Genomic DNA, 15790 nt, shown 5'->3' on the forward strand with positions numbered 1-15790 from the left:
CTTTATGTATTAAAGTTAAAGAAGCACAGGCCTCCCTGGTTTTCCAACATCAACTTTTACCTCTCACAAATTCATCATCCATACTGCACCTACACTTTTTAGAAAACAAATCAAATCATTTCTCTACTTAAGACTATTAAATGGTTTCCCACATGCCCTTGAATTAAGTCCAAAATTCTTTTACAATACAGATAGACTCTGCCTATCACCCAAGCCTGCCTCTGCAGCCTCATCTCCCCCACCTTCTCTGTCCATTGATTTTTATACTCCAGACCCAGAGACCTTCTTTCTGCTCATAAAATCCCAACACGCCCTTCCTTCCTCTTCTTCTTTCCTCCTTTCCTCTAAGCTCTTCCCCAGCTAGAATGTACTACCACTCACCACCATGACCCCCTCCAAGTCAGACACATCTACTGCTCTATCTCCCATGTATGATGGCATAGTACCTGGCACAGAGCTAGGAGTAGGATAAATGAGATGAATAAATACATGTTTAGGATACTGAGGACCTCAGCTCTTTCCCTCATCTATCTGCAATTTGCTCTTGCTGTGGTCCTCATTCCTCTTTTTCCTTCCCTGTCTCCTTCATCCCCCGTCTTCTCTAACTCACCTCCTTACCAGTAACTTTGTGGCTATTGAAGTTGCCAGTGTTAGAAAAGAGCACTGCCATGTCCCCATGGCCACTGCCGTGGGATAGGACAGCTGCTCCACTTGAACCCTGAGGCTCCTGGGACAGACTCAGCCTTTCTAGAAGTGGACAGAATGCCCCACTGACAGAAGCAGGCCGCTATTCAACCCAAGATTTAATACGTAGATGGAACCATAGATTAGGAACATCTCAGCAGGCAGTGCAGAGCCAAAAGCTTCACTATCTCTCGGCCCACACAAGAGAATGTCACTGAGCTGACAAGATGGGTTATCAAGAGTTGTGGGTAACTTCATATATTAAATGTGCTGGCCAAGCTTACAATTCTAAGAAAACAAATGGCAAACCCTTTTATAAAATAGATATCTGACTCAAGTTTAAATCTTGAGTAAATCTGATATATTTTCAAATATCAAGTTTACATTTAATAAAAGAAGAAGTTCTATTCATCTATTGAATACAAGCTATTGAGTGCCTGACAACATGCTGAAAGCTTTAAGTGCAGTATCTTATTTAATCTTCATCATCACTTTGAGGTAAATATAGCTATTATCCTATTTTATAGAAAAAGCCAAGGGCTAAGTAACCAGCCTAAGAGGCAGGGCTGGGATTTAAATCACAGGCCTGCAGACTACCACTCTCTATTGCCTCTCTGCTACGTTTTGCTATTTGGATCTATTTCTCATCTGAGAAGTTATAGACATTGACATTCCCAAAGAAACAGCCCCTCAGAGGATGATCTCAAAAGCTGAGATTTTTCTCTGCAATGTAGACATTAAAAGGAAAGTAACCAGCTACATCTTATACAGGGTGGGGAAAAAGTAGGTTTAGAGTTTTTCACATTGAAAATAATACATTAATAAACAATAACAGAAGAATAAACTCTGTGTTTCACATACTCACAACTATAAACCTACTTTTGCCCTACCCTGTATTTCAAAGCTACATTAAAAGAGAAAACTGAGATTCAAGAAAAAGATGTGGGAACAGAGTTCAGGAGTGCTTGTGAATGCAATTCTGCAAATATGTTTTGTGTCTCCTAGTGGTCATGCACTGTGCAGGAAAGCTGAATGATCAAAGCGTTGGTTTGGAGAGTGCTGGATGGAGTGGGCATAGGGGGGTGAATAGAGGGGGATGAAAAGAATGTCTCCCACAGTGGCTGTCTCAAGAATGTTTAGACACTAATTTACAAAGCTGTTACCTTGTTATGTAATTATGTAGAAATCATCTTTAACACACAAGAGGTGAGGTTTACCTGCTTTATTATTTTGTGGATATGTAATTGAAAGGGCTAACGTATTTTCTAATAGGAAACAAAACTTTTGTATAATTCAAACAACTTGTGGTCATTTCAGATACTCTATGATAGAGTGTTAGATTTTAACGTATGTGAATGCAAACACAGTGTCATAGTTTGTTCTCAAGTGCCTGAAAGAACAAAAAAGTATTCGGAGCCAAAATAAGATTAATTTCCAAAATAGAAATGGAGCATACTGAAGTTGAAAGTATATACAAATACATAGGAACACAGAAACACTTCCTAAGCACTCCATTAAACATGCATAACTATAAGGCAAGGATGAATATACCAAGTAAAAGAAATCACGAGCCTAAAGGTCACATACAGTATTATGAGGCCTCCAGAATCCTGCCCCCTTGCAGAAACAGGATGCTTTTGACATAAGTGCATGAGATGAAGACCATGGACCACTTTGTACCTCACCCCCCTCATTTATGAAATGAGTTAAGACTCAATGATTTCTAAGGTCCTTCCAGCTACTTCTCATCCAGGAGGTACCTGTAGCTCAAGAGAGACAAGCATATAAGCATGCTCAAACAAATGTGTTGAATTAATGAAATAGTACAACCTTACCAATAATAAGAAAAGAAACTTTACAACAATTGGTCCTGGCCTAGGGAGAACAAATCAGGGAAAAAAACCATTATCAAAACAGCTTCATATCTGGTGTTCCTGCTAGATAATTGGTAGAATGAAAAGAACCCTGGACTTGGAAATAAGACATTTCAGTATAGTCTTATCTGTGACACAAAACAACTATGTGACCTTGGACAAACTGCTTTGCCACCTGGGCCAGTTTAATCTCTATAATAAAGGTATTACAGGCCTTGGCAGGGTAGCTCAGTTGGTTAGAACATCATCCCAATACACCAAGGTTGTGGGTTTGATCCCTCATCAGGGCATGTAGAAGAATCAACCAATGAACGCATAAATAAGAGGAACAACAAATCAATGTTTCTCTGTCTCCCTTCCTCACTTTCTCAAAAATCAATAAATGTTTTTTCAATTAAAATAAAGCAAAGGTATTAAAAAGCTATATATAACTAACATTTGTGGAACCTTTACTATATGCCAGGATTTAAACGATCTCAAAAGTTTTTGCTGCTCTAATGTTTAGTGTCTAACTACAGAGGCAACATGGTATAACGGAAAGATTACAAATTCTGTACTCAGAAAGGTTGGGCTTCCTCTCACTCTGTAAGGTAACGTCTTCTTCTAAGCAAAGACTGTCAAGTAGACTGGGTTACAATCCCAGCACTTCTGTTCAATAGCCAAGTTAACTTGGACATGCTGATTAACTGTCCTAGTTTACTAAGGTATGAAATGCATATGAAAATGGTTATCTCTTGCATATAGCTTTTGAGAGGATTAAACTATAATATCTAAAGTATTATAAATATATATTATCTACTTTATATAAAATATATTCATATATAAATGTATTTTACATATAACTAAAGTATTATAGGTATATATTTATTTGTTAAATTTGTTATATTTATATATTTATTAGTTAAATGTTTCATTTTATTACTAGGTGTGTGACCTCAGATAAATCACCTTCTCAAGTTTTTTTCCTCATCTGCAAATGGAAAATAGTGTTATTAAAAGAATTAATATGAACATGCTTTGTAATTTACACTGTCGATTGTTAGCTATATTTGAAAGCATGCATAATCCCTTACACGTGGAAAAGTGTATACAATAATCCCTATCTAGTACTTGGAACAGCACATACAATCAATGACGACAACAACAAAAGGCATCTTTACTAAACATCTCTCTCTAGTTTCAGCTGACAGCAGGCGGACCCAAGGCTGGCAGCCAGAACACAGGGACACAGGAAACTGTACTTGCGAGTCAAGGGCTGCTACGCAGAACCGCTGAAAGTGAGACTTCATCTCCCAGGAGACACCTCGCCACACAGAATGGCATGCTGGGAGGTGGAGTACCAGCCCTCTGGGAACCACGAGGAGAGACTCAAACTCCCAGAAGCCTCCGCCAGCCGGGCCGCCGGACGTAAGACGGGGCCGTTGGGAGAATTCAGGTACACCTGCCTAACAGGTGCGAGATGGGGTGGACCTCGGTAGTCCCAGACCGGACCCAGGTCCGAGACTTTATGAAACAACTGGACATTTCTGAGAGAACCTCGAATAATAAAGCAGTAAGTTTGCAAGCGGCAAACTTTCACAAGCAAGACCCCATTTAAATTTTGGCTCCAAGTAGCACCCTTGGGCCACTTGAGCAAGGAGCTTTTTCCTCCGTTAAGTTCTTTTTCCTCAGATAAGCACTGTAAGAGTCTGGTCCAAGGTCATACAACAGAGGTAGAATTTGATTCTAGAGAGGAAGGTTAAATCTAGCTCCAATTCCACTAACAGGCTTCCTTCCCCTCCAGCGCCCCGGGTGATATACCTTTAAAAATCTTGCATATTTTCATATAAAAACATTAAGCAAGGAAGTAGGTGTAAGGGGGCCCAACAGACTACTGAGTTCTCTTACAATAATGAATTCGATGACTTTTGTGTTTTTTGAATATTTAGTGTAAAATTCTCTTCTGAAATATTGCCTTCCCTGTGCCCTGCTTGGTTCCTGCCTCGAGCACGTGTTCAACCGTACCCACCCTTTGGGGAACCCAGAGCTGGATATTTAACACAGATCTGTAGGGGCAGAGAGTCCTGCTACTTGCCTATAAAACTAACAAGCCATCCAAAAGCGGCCGGTACCAACTACACCACAAGGGCCGAAGGAATCCTTGGAACCACTGGCGTGGCCCCGTGCCTCAGTTTACCCACTTACAAAATGCAGCGGTGGCGGGCGGGTTAGAGGTTGGGCCGGTGCTCAGTAACTGGCTCAGAAAAGGTCCGAGGGTGGGGTGCGGAGTGAAGGTCTTCCTGACAGACCCCCAGCTCCCAACTAGCGGCGCTGGCCCAGCCCCGTCCCACCGGACAGCCAGGGTGATTGACAGGACGCGCGTGCAACCCACACCCGCGCCCCAGAAACACTGTTCGACTCGTGCTTGCCCCCCGCCCCTACCTTCCAAGATCTTGGCGCTGGGAAGTGAAAGGCAGAGGGAGGGAGCGCGGGGCAGGAGCAGCGCCTGGGGGTGTGCTGCCTGAGGGGACCGGGAACAGAGGGCAAAAACTCCCACGACCCAACGGAGCAGAGCTGTGACTACATTTCCCACAAGGACGCGCGGTGGGAGCGGGACCCAAGATGGCCACTCCTCTGGGGACAGGCACTGGGGCCAATAGGCACAGAGTACGCATCTACGCCGGGCCAATCAGAAGCTGTTCAGAGGCGGAAAACACTGTGTCTCAGCAGAGAAGCTGAGGTGAGAATCCCCCTGGAGAGGAATTTTTGTTTTAAGTTTAACAATTTTTGTATTTTTACAAATTGAAAAAGTAACCGTTCTTTAAACTATGCTGCGTTTTGCTTCTTTCTTGCCTCCCAAACCAAACCTTCCTTTGTTTATGCTTCTCTCAGAACAGGTTACTACTACACTTGGGGTTCACTTGCTTTCTAAGTAAAATTGCACCACAAGTTCCATTTTTTATTTAATTTTTCTCTGTAGCACTTGTTATTACCAAGCATTGTCTGTAATTTTTTTTTATCTTTCCGTACCCCTTTACCTATTAGAATAAAAGATCTATGCAGATGTGGGGTTTTGCTCAGGTCACTGGAGTATTTCTAGCACCTAGAAATATATATTATGTGTAGTATAATATATGTACATATAAAACTGTGTATTAGTATATGTACTAGGCACTCAGTAAATGTATCTTGAATGATGGAATTAATTATTCTCTGTTCTCCCTTTGGTGCATATCAATTAAATCCAACTCTCACCGCCATGGGACCCTTGTGCATGCTCTTTTTTTAAATTCAAAATCATTCCCTTAATATAGTTTGTGCCAGATGATGTGTGAGTGCTGGAGAAATCATTGAATCAGACCCAATTCCTAACCTTAAGATGTTTCTGGTCTAGTGGAGTATGAGAGGTAAACTTAATTCTGTAATAAATGCAATTGAAAATTGCAAAGCAGCTAAGCGATTTTCACAAAGTCATACAGCTTATAAGCAGGGACTAGAATCCTGGCCTTCAGACTCTTTTTAGTAGGCAATGTTACTTCTTATAGTGAGCTCACTTCTTCAGGATTACCTCTTTCCCTCCCAATCCTAGTACAAAGGAAGAAGATATATTTGCCAGCCATATTTTACATTTAAACAGAAGAAACAAAGAGCAATTACACTGGACGAACACTAAGATACATCCCTACTTTTCCTGTATCATTTCCTTTTCTCTTTTTCTCTTGTTCTCACTTCAATATATGTGAGTGATGACACCAAGTCTTAGATCTCTTGTCCTTTCCAATATTTGAACCCCATGAAGAATAGCAATGTGTCCCTACAAAATGTCCTGATGAGCAATGCTGATGTCCTAGGAAGCTTGAGTCTCAGAGAATGTCATTGTGGATTACAGTCATTTTTAGAGGTCCCCACAGAGACACCAGGACCACATAAAATATTACAGAATTGTGAAGAACTAGTGTTGAAAACAATTACAGATAAAACAGCAGGAATGTGATCAATAAGTGTGCAGACTAATTTTGTGCATAGGGATTAAAATTCCTGTTCAGGCTTCCTACTATAATCTGTCAATTTGGGGTTATTTCCTATAATACAACAGTTTTTTGTAGCTTTTACACACATTCAGCTCAGCAATCCCAACTTTTCTCAGGCTGATCGGCATGAGAGATTTCAACACATGTGTCAGCAGCCAGACTAAACGCAGAAGAAATCACTGAACCATATGAAACTGGAAAGTGCAACAACTAGACTCCTCCTGAGAAGATATTAGCCTATAATCATTATATCTACTACTAAGCAATCAAAAGGCAAATGTCATAAACATACTCAAAATCTAAACAGTGGTATGTAATGATTATTAAACCATTTTTGGGCACCCTAGTGTGAGCATATAGGTATTACTTCAGCTGTGGATGATGCTCTCTCCTGGCAGATCATAGCTGATCTTCAACAATGCATACATTCATAATGAGCATGAAGACATGCACTTGCCTTAGACCTAGGACACCCAAGTGCCAAGATAATCAGTGGAGAGATCTGATCTACAACATGATTAATAATCATGTAGAGATGGTATCTTAGTTAGAATTCTCCCAGAAGTATATCCTGAGAGAGGTATTCCAGTGCAAGTAGTTTATTTGAGAGGTAATTACAAGAACCACCAGTAGGAGAATAGGAAAGTGAAATAGGGAAGGGAAGACAGACATGCAAAAAGTGCACTATCAAACATGTTCCTAACAAGGGATGATTGGTACTTAATCTTCCTGGGGAACATTAGGAAACAGTGTGGAACACATGCCTTGGACTAATCTATCCCACCAAAGGGACAAATGAACTAGCTTGTTTAAATGCCAACTCACCACAATCAGTGATAAGGGGCTCATGTCAGAGGCTGTGAAGTCCCTGGCTCTTCATGTATGCTATATGAGAGAGCAGAGTTGCCTCCATGGCCAGAGAGACAGGAGCCACAATTGGAAGTCAAACTAGTGGTCACTGAAATAGTAAGGGAATGGAGGGTACTGGAGGGGCTGCTACATGTGGCTGTGGTTCACCACCACAAGCTCATGTTACCGAGACCGGCAGAATAAGAAAAAAAAATTAGATAAATACATACCAAAAAAAGTAAGCAACCTACTACCTTATATGACTCATTATGTAAAAAATTACAATAAACAATATTTTCTAAATCCTCACTAAAGCACACAAGCCAAAAAAAAAATTGCAGCAACAAAAGCCTTTTTTTACACTGAGAAATATGAACTCTGAGGACTTGAGGCTTCAGTGAGACTGGGATTTGTTAGAGAGATGAATAAGGAAATCAAGAAAAGGGAAAAGGGAGTTTAAAGAAATATTGCTAGAGACACTATGATGTTCGTTTTGTGATATTGAGGAAACAAAAATAAAGGGCTTGGGATTTTTGAGAAATGAGCATAAAGTACAGACTGTGATCTTAAGACCTAGGAGATGGTTTTGTGAAAGCTCTCTGTGGATTATGCCATTATAGCACTTCTTTATAGCAAATAGCTTTACTTGAAATTACAGTTACCATTTATCTTTCTGTTTATCACCTGTCTTCTCCAAATAAAATGTAAGCTTCATGAAGACAAGAACTTTCTTTTGTCTTATTCGATGGTATGTGGTCAATGAATGACTATGTTACGGCCACAAAAAACAAACAGTAGTAGGAGGGCTTGACAGGGCTTGACATTTGTACTACTCATAACATTCAGCTAAACAATAAAGTAAATAGACAGAAGTTACCTGGCAATAACCTCCCATTATTATCACAAAGCTTGGGACCATCCTGTGTGGAAAGCCTGATGATCACATACTCTTCTGTTTTAGTCACAGTCACACACTCCCCACAACATCCGCTTTAAGCACACAGGAGCTATACAGGAAACAAAATTTTAAAACTAGAATGGCCTTAGAGTTCAAAGAGTCCAGGTCTCTGCCTAATTCATCTCTGCTGTAGATTATAGTCATAATCCAGACTTTCAGACAAGAATCTTGGAGGATGGGGTATTCATTTAACTGAAAAAGTCACATCTAATATGAAAATATTATATTAGGAAAAAAACGATGCATTGTTTTTACAGTTCAACATATAAAAAGGTTGGGAACTTCAGCTGTACTCCAATGCTCCAGCCTCCTTGACAAATTTCTCAGGCCATAATCATTCAGTTTTCTGGCTGTTACTGGACAATTCTGGTTGCTAGTGAACACCATCTCACAATATGCTGAAAATTTTCTAAATTTTCCTCTGTCTTTTTTTATTCTCTCATCCTATTTATATCCCTTTGTTGTCCTTTGTTAAATGTAGCCCTTGGGTGGATTTGTTCATCAGATATTTAGAGATCTGTCTATTCCCTATAGTTATTGAACATATGCATGCTATCTTCTTTTAACTACATCTCATAAATAATTACACTTAATCCTTCTTACTGCCATCTTCTGCAATCATCTTCCAGTTACCTAGAACATAATGTGCGTAAAACTAAGCTCAGTATCCAAGCTGTGATCTCACTAGGGTAGCTTACCGATAAGCTATGATTTTTCATCACTCTCCTTCAAGAAATTCTGTCTCTGAACCCATTGCCCTGGTTTCATTCAGCTTTAAAGGCATTTCATCATTCTAGAGGAAAAATCCATTGAAAGCGTTTCCTAATAATTAAAAAATATATTTCTTTAGTAGAAGACTTAGTGCAGGATGGGATGCAACTTCAATTCAGCTCAGTTTTTCATGTGTCCAGGGTTACTCTGGGCCAGCCTCTGTGCTAGGTGCTGGGATTCACCAATGAATCAGGCACAGTCCCTGCTATTGTACTGTTGTGGAGACCACAAACAAGTAAAAAGGTGAACAAATCAATGTGATGCCACAGAAGTTGATGTCAGAGTGAGGCAATTTTACAACCTACAGTGGAGGAGAAAGGGAGTTCTAGGCAGAGGTTGCAACGCATGGCAAGTGCCAGAGCTCAGACAAGGTAGATTCATCAGCCCACAACCTAGAGTGAAGTAGGGTAATAGTGAAAGAGGCTGGAAGTGTCCCAAGGTGCAGCTCACAAGGGCTTTGTAGTCATGCTTCTTAGTTTTCCATAAGAGAGCTTTCTAACTATCAACTGAATTGCTTAACTTTGAGGCAAAGGAAAAATGCATTCAACAAACATTTATTGAACACCTAATGTGTGTCAAGAATTATCCTTGGTACTAGGGATGCAGCAGTCAATAAGTCATAAAAATAATTCCTACCCTCCTGAAACTTCTAGTAGAGAAAACAGACCTAATTTGTAAGTTCATAATACATCATAGGTGTTGAGAAATGCTATAGGGAAAAAAATGCTATAGGGCGAAAAAATGCTATGGGGGCTCTGTTGGTTGGAGCATCATCTCTCATCCCCATACACCAAAAGGTGGTGGGTTTGATTCCTGGTCGGGGAGTGTATGGGAGGCAGACAATTGATTGATGTTTCTCTCCGTCTCTCTCTCTTCCCCCCACCTCTTTTTCCCTCTCTAAAATCAATAAAACATATCCTTGTGTGAGAATTTTTAAAAAATAAATAAAAAGCAGAGTGAGAGGCTAGAAAATGATATGTGGTTTTCCTTTGGATACGGTGGCCAGAAAGGCCTCTTTGAAGAGGTGTTATTAGAACAAAGGTCTCAGTGGAGTGAGGGGACCACCCATGAGAAAATCTGTGGAAGAGCCTTCCAGGCAGAGGGAACAGTGAGTACAAGGGCCTAAAAATAGGAACAAGGTTGGCATAGTAGAAGAAGAACAAGGAAACCCACCTGGTTGGAGAAGAATAAGTGAGAGGAAAAGTCATGGAAAATGAGGTCAAAGGTAACAAGAAGTCAGATCATGCAGATCCACGTTAAGGTCTTAAGGGAAAATGTTTCATAAATGTACTTGTCAAACAGTATATATAATATGATATATTTGTGTAAACATAAAAGGACTGTATTATACACATAACTATTGAAGTCCATTATCATTCATCCAAAACCATTGGGACAGGTGTGTTTTAGAAATTAATAATTTTTTGGTTTTGCTTTTTAGAAAGGTAATACATGCCTATACCACCTAGTGTGTAACACTCCTAGAGCAGACTTGGGAAAGCACTCTGCAATCAGACTTTAATATTTCTGCAATGAAATATATATGAAATAAACAAACACTAAAAATAGCCCCATATGGGCTCAACCTTTTGGTTTTCAGAGCTTATTGGATTTCAGAATTGCAGATAAAAGATGGTAGACCTCATGTGCACTTGTGTAGAAAACTTCTGGGTGCATCCCAAGTGACTGTGAAAAATGGTTAAAGGACTGAGATGGGATAAGTAGCAAGAGTATCTTTTATTCTACTTCATACTGTTCTGAACTTCTGGACTTTTTAAAAATCCATGTATTAGTTATATCACTGAAATAGCACTAATTTAAGTATAAAAAATAAAATGTGGATGCTTTTTTTTATTCATGTAGTCTTTGAGTATTCTACAGTATGGATGTTATTAAGGGAAAATATTTTAAAACAAAAATAAAGTAATAGAAAAGACTTTGAATACACATTACAACATTGCCTCCAAATTTAAATGTTTTACTTATGACATTAGGCTCTTTTCTATGTCCTCTGTTTGCTTTTCAGATTTTCATCCTTAAATATATCTGTGGACTGGAGAAATTCATAAACAGTATCAAGGTGATTGTGTAAGGAGTAGGAAAATTCATTTCTGAAATTCAATATAAAATGAATTTTTTAAACTCATGATAAACCGTATTTCCTAATGTTCCAAGAAGTTGCTTTTGTTTTGTTATAGAACATCGTTCACTTTCAGGACTTGTTGTTGTTTCTGTTTTGTTTGCTTTTGTTTTGTTTTTAAAGCAAATCTGTGGGGTTTTTGTCTGTTTTGATAACAAGATGTCATGCTTATGATAAATACTTGCCTAAAAGAGATTTATAATGTACAGTCCCCTAAAATATTTAGACATTTTTAAATTGCAGTTTGCAACCTCCCTATTTCCTACCACTCTCTTCCAACAAAATTCGGAGAGATGTATTTTACAGACGCTCTGTTCCATGGTGAATGTTATTGGTTGTGTGGCTGAAAACTGTAATTAGCCATGCCTCACTGATTCACACATGAATCTTTTTGAAGTTTATTATTCCACTGGAATGTTAATGAACATGAATACAAAATATTCTAAAGATTTTCTTTTCATCTTGCTAAAGTACATATTGTAAGGAAAAAATTATTTAAAATAATTAATGAAAAAGTACTTCGGATATATAACGAGATCCTTGAGTTTTTGAATAGCAAATAAGACTATAATTCATTAGACCTCTTCTGTATAAAGGACCCAGTGACTTTTCACACATTAATTAATAAAGCTTCAGGACCCCTCCCAGGTAAATACTAATAAATTCAAGAGTCCTAACATTGGCCTTTGCTCCATTTTCCAAATAAGAAACCAACTAAAATGCTTCCACACCTTTGAAAACTATTGAATAGGCATGAAACTGACATTCAGAGTTCAGGTGTCATTTACCAGTAGCATTCTTTTATGAACCTAGTTGAAAATAAAAGTAATTTAGGGAAAATGATATTTCAGCACTGATTAAATCTAGCAGGGATTTTCTTCATGAGAAAATTAAACCAAACACAAACTGGAAATATGACTTAACTGGGCTTACTTCTGTATTTAGGGTCACCAAAACATACTGTAAATGGAAAACAGATTGCTTTAGAATCCAAGAACAAACTCTACTTTTGACCTTTAGAAAGCTCATGATGTATATGTCCACAAAATAAACAAAATAATTTTAAAGTAAATTTGTTGAGTGCACCTGACCTTTGAAACAGAGCAGATGATATTAATCAGATTTGTACAACTTTAATCTAGCTCGGCCTCCATCTCTCCATGTAGTTTTTAAATATCATAAAGAAGGATCTCACAACAGGGAATCTTTCAAATCAGAATAGATTTAGAAATGGAACAAAATGTATGACCTTGCTTCAAGCAATGAAATATAACTCAGACACATAAGCAAGTGAGCATTACGACTATAAACCAATATACTGTGCTCCTGAGGAAAAGTGACTTTTTAAAAATATTAACCTAAGCACATTGTAGGCAGCTTCTCAATATTACAATAAAATATAGTTTGAGTTCTGATACTCTGTAAGGTACCTTTGGGAAAACTTTGAGTTGAAAATGGCCTGCATATTATAAAAAGGTGTTCCATCTGACTATTGCATCTGCACTTGTCCAGTCATATCATTTCCACATTTTGGACTTCAAATATTTAAGACATAGACTTTCTAGAATAGACTGTTAAGTGACTTGGTACATGTCTGCTTGTCTCTTTCCAGCCTCACCTCCTTGAGTAACCAACCCTGACCCCATTCCACAATAATCTTTCTCAATCGAAGTGGTTCTGACGGAGCTGATCACATTTACTCTTACCTAAAGTGGCAGTGGGAGAGGGGCACATTTCACAGAAAACCAAACCACTCCAAGCTACTTAGCCACATGATTGATTCAGGAATGGGCACTTGACCCAAGCTGAGCCAGTCTTCTCAGGTGTTTTGTCAGAGAGACCAAGAAAAATGGTCCCTCTTTTTCTACAATCACAGCTATAATGATGATACAAGTGTGGGGCTTCTGGCTACATTGCCTACTTAGGCATTAAGCCAAACAGGTGTAAGCAGAGTTAAGAAATGAAGAGAGGAAAAGGACCCAGGGGGTATTGCATTCCAAAATCCAATGTTGTTTGAAGCCACCCCTTAGATTTGCCAGTTGAATGAGCTTTTTCTTATTTAGGTTCATTTGAATTAGATTTTTGTTACCTGCAGCCAAAAGAGTCCTTTGAATTATGACTAATTCATAAAGTTCAATTGACAAAGGAACTCTTTAACTGCCCATATTAGGAAAATGTAAAGAAAGAGTGAGTATTCTTTAATTCAGTTATAATTTGGGAATTATCAAAACCTTGAGCCACACCAGCCTCAGCTCTAGCAGCCCCCAAACTGTGCATGAGTCATCTGAGGACCTGGAGCTGTCTAGCCTGAAAAAGAGAAGACAGGATGGGCTTGCTGGACTCAATCATGTGAAGGTCTACTTTGTGAAAAAGGGATTGGAATCATTCTTCAGAGTTAAAATTCTGATTCACAAGTGCTTCTCACTGAGATTTTCTATATAGCACCAGGGATAACTTTTCTAACAATGAAAGCCATGCTATCAGACATAACGGGACCCTGTCGTAGCAACATCACTTTCTCTTCGGTGTGAGAGGTTAGACAAAATGACATCTAATATCTCATCTAACTCTATGATTCCTTGATTCAATCAAAGTTTGGTCATGATGATGATATTTGAAATATGTCATAAATCCCCTCAACTTTTCAGCAAATCACAGGTGAATCATATAAAAAGAATCACAGAGGAAGAGAAGTGTCAGAAAAATTTTCCTAGAGGGGATGATATGTGCACAGTTTTAAATACAAATAAGACTTGTTTTATATCTCCCACATCTTGTTGAACAATGCTACATTTAACTTGGATTCTTTAAGAAAGTACTTGTCCCTGTAATAGTTTCTTTAAAATGTATGAATACATATATAATGCCAATATATTCAAGATTACTACAGATAAATTTTAAAATCCCCATGTCTTGAATATTTTTGTATGCATATAACCAATAAGTATTAATATAAATATGTATACCAGACACACCCAGCCAATGAATGTGAGTCCCCATTATTGTACTCTACCATTCAACTCTGAGTTGAGAGGGTATGTTTTTGCTTTTCTTTCTGCCACTATTTTGCTTTTCTTTCTGCCACTGGTAATTTATTTTGTGTCCTCAAAAGCATTGTTGACACTCAATACTTAACAAAGCATAACAAAGTAACAGCACCATGCTAGACAGTCAAATGCAAGTTCTATAGACAAAAGTTCAGGGAGCCTTCCAGAAATGTTTGAGAAGAAAGAATCAGGCAAATGGGGACTGAAAGAAGTCCTTTGGCATTTATAAAGGACAGTGTAAACACCACTGCAGGGAGAATCAACAAAAACTGTTGACAGCTACTTAAAATTATCATCAGAGGCACATCATGGTAAAAGGGGTTTTAAAGAGAACAGGAGTGTCATTGCCATGTGAAGGGTCTGGAGCATGTCTGCATGAGGACAATGATAGGAAGACCCAGACTCAGTATAGTGCTGGTCACAGGAGCACTATCTGTTCTCAGGAACGGAACACTCTATCCATCTCCTGCCTTCTCTTTAAAGAGGCTTTTGGTTCTGTGAAAGAAGAGGGAAATGACATTCATGGCAGAACAGCACATGAAAAGTAAAAGAAGTATAAACCATTTGAAATCACTGACTATGGGTTGAATTGTGTCCCCTTAAAATTCAGATGGCGAGGCGCTGGATGGGTAGCACATTGGTTAGAGTGTTGGCCCAATACTCCAAATTTGAGGGTCAGATCCCAAATCAGGGCACGTACCAATGAATGCATAAATAAGCAGAACAACAAATCGATGCTTCTCTCTCTCTCTCTCTCAATTCAATTTAAAAAATTCATATGTGGAAGCCCTAACCCCCAACATGATAGTATTTGGAGATGTGTGGACAAAGAAAAGGTCATGTGAGTTCCGCAAGACAGTGGCATCTATAAGTCAGGAAGAAAGTCTTATCAGAACCATATCATTCTAGCACGTGATCAAGCATATCTAGCATCCAGAACTGTGAAACAATAAATCTCTGTTGTTTAAGCCACCTAATGTATGGTATTTCGTTATGCCAGCCTGAGCTAACCAATACACTGCTGAAACTGACTCCACAAATGACAAGAAATAAAACAAGAGACTGTCATTGAAAATGCCTTTTGCAGTGAATGTGAAGGGCCAGATCTAAGACAATAACAATAAGATAATAAGATCAAAAATGCAAAGGATATTAAGATGGTAGATTCTGTAACGTGGTGATTGACAGGATTGATAGAATAGTATTAGTGACTAAGAAAGAGCATCTACAAAATGAATCCAGTTTTTGCATTTAGAAACTGGATGATAGCAGTGGTACTATGCAAGAGAAGGAATATTCAGAAAAACCTGTTTGGTAGCTATCCTCTACAGAGACCAGAGGCCCAATATTCTCAACCTCCTGGCATTCCCTTGAATACTTCACTTCCCCATGCACAAGTCTGTCAGTATTCCATGTCATGTATAGTACTGCAGTAGCAGAAGTGATGGTGCACCACA

At 38.8% G+C, this 15790-nt stretch overlaps 1 protein-coding gene across 1 annotated transcript in view; it reads right to left on the reverse strand.

The window, feature by feature from the left end:
- FHIT (fragile histidine triad diadenosine triphosphatase) overlaps window positions 1–5113 on the reverse strand; it is a 1408108-nt gene extending 1402995 nt beyond the window's left edge. The window contains exon 1 of the mRNA XM_054595571.1: window positions 4980–5113. The gene's annotated coding sequence lies outside the window, so the exon portion shown is untranslated. The remainder of the gene's footprint in view (window positions 1–4979) is intronic.
- Between the last annotated feature and the right edge of the window lie 10677 nt (window positions 5114–15790).

The sequence above is a fragment of the Pteronotus mesoamericanus genome, unplaced genomic scaffold, assembly GCF_021234165.1.
Source record: "Pteronotus mesoamericanus isolate MK-2021 breed Mesoamerican mustached bat unplaced genomic scaffold, CSHL_Meso_final scaffold_54, whole genome shotgun sequence".
NCBI lineage: Eukaryota > Metazoa > Chordata > Mammalia > Chiroptera > Mormoopidae > Pteronotus > Pteronotus mesoamericanus.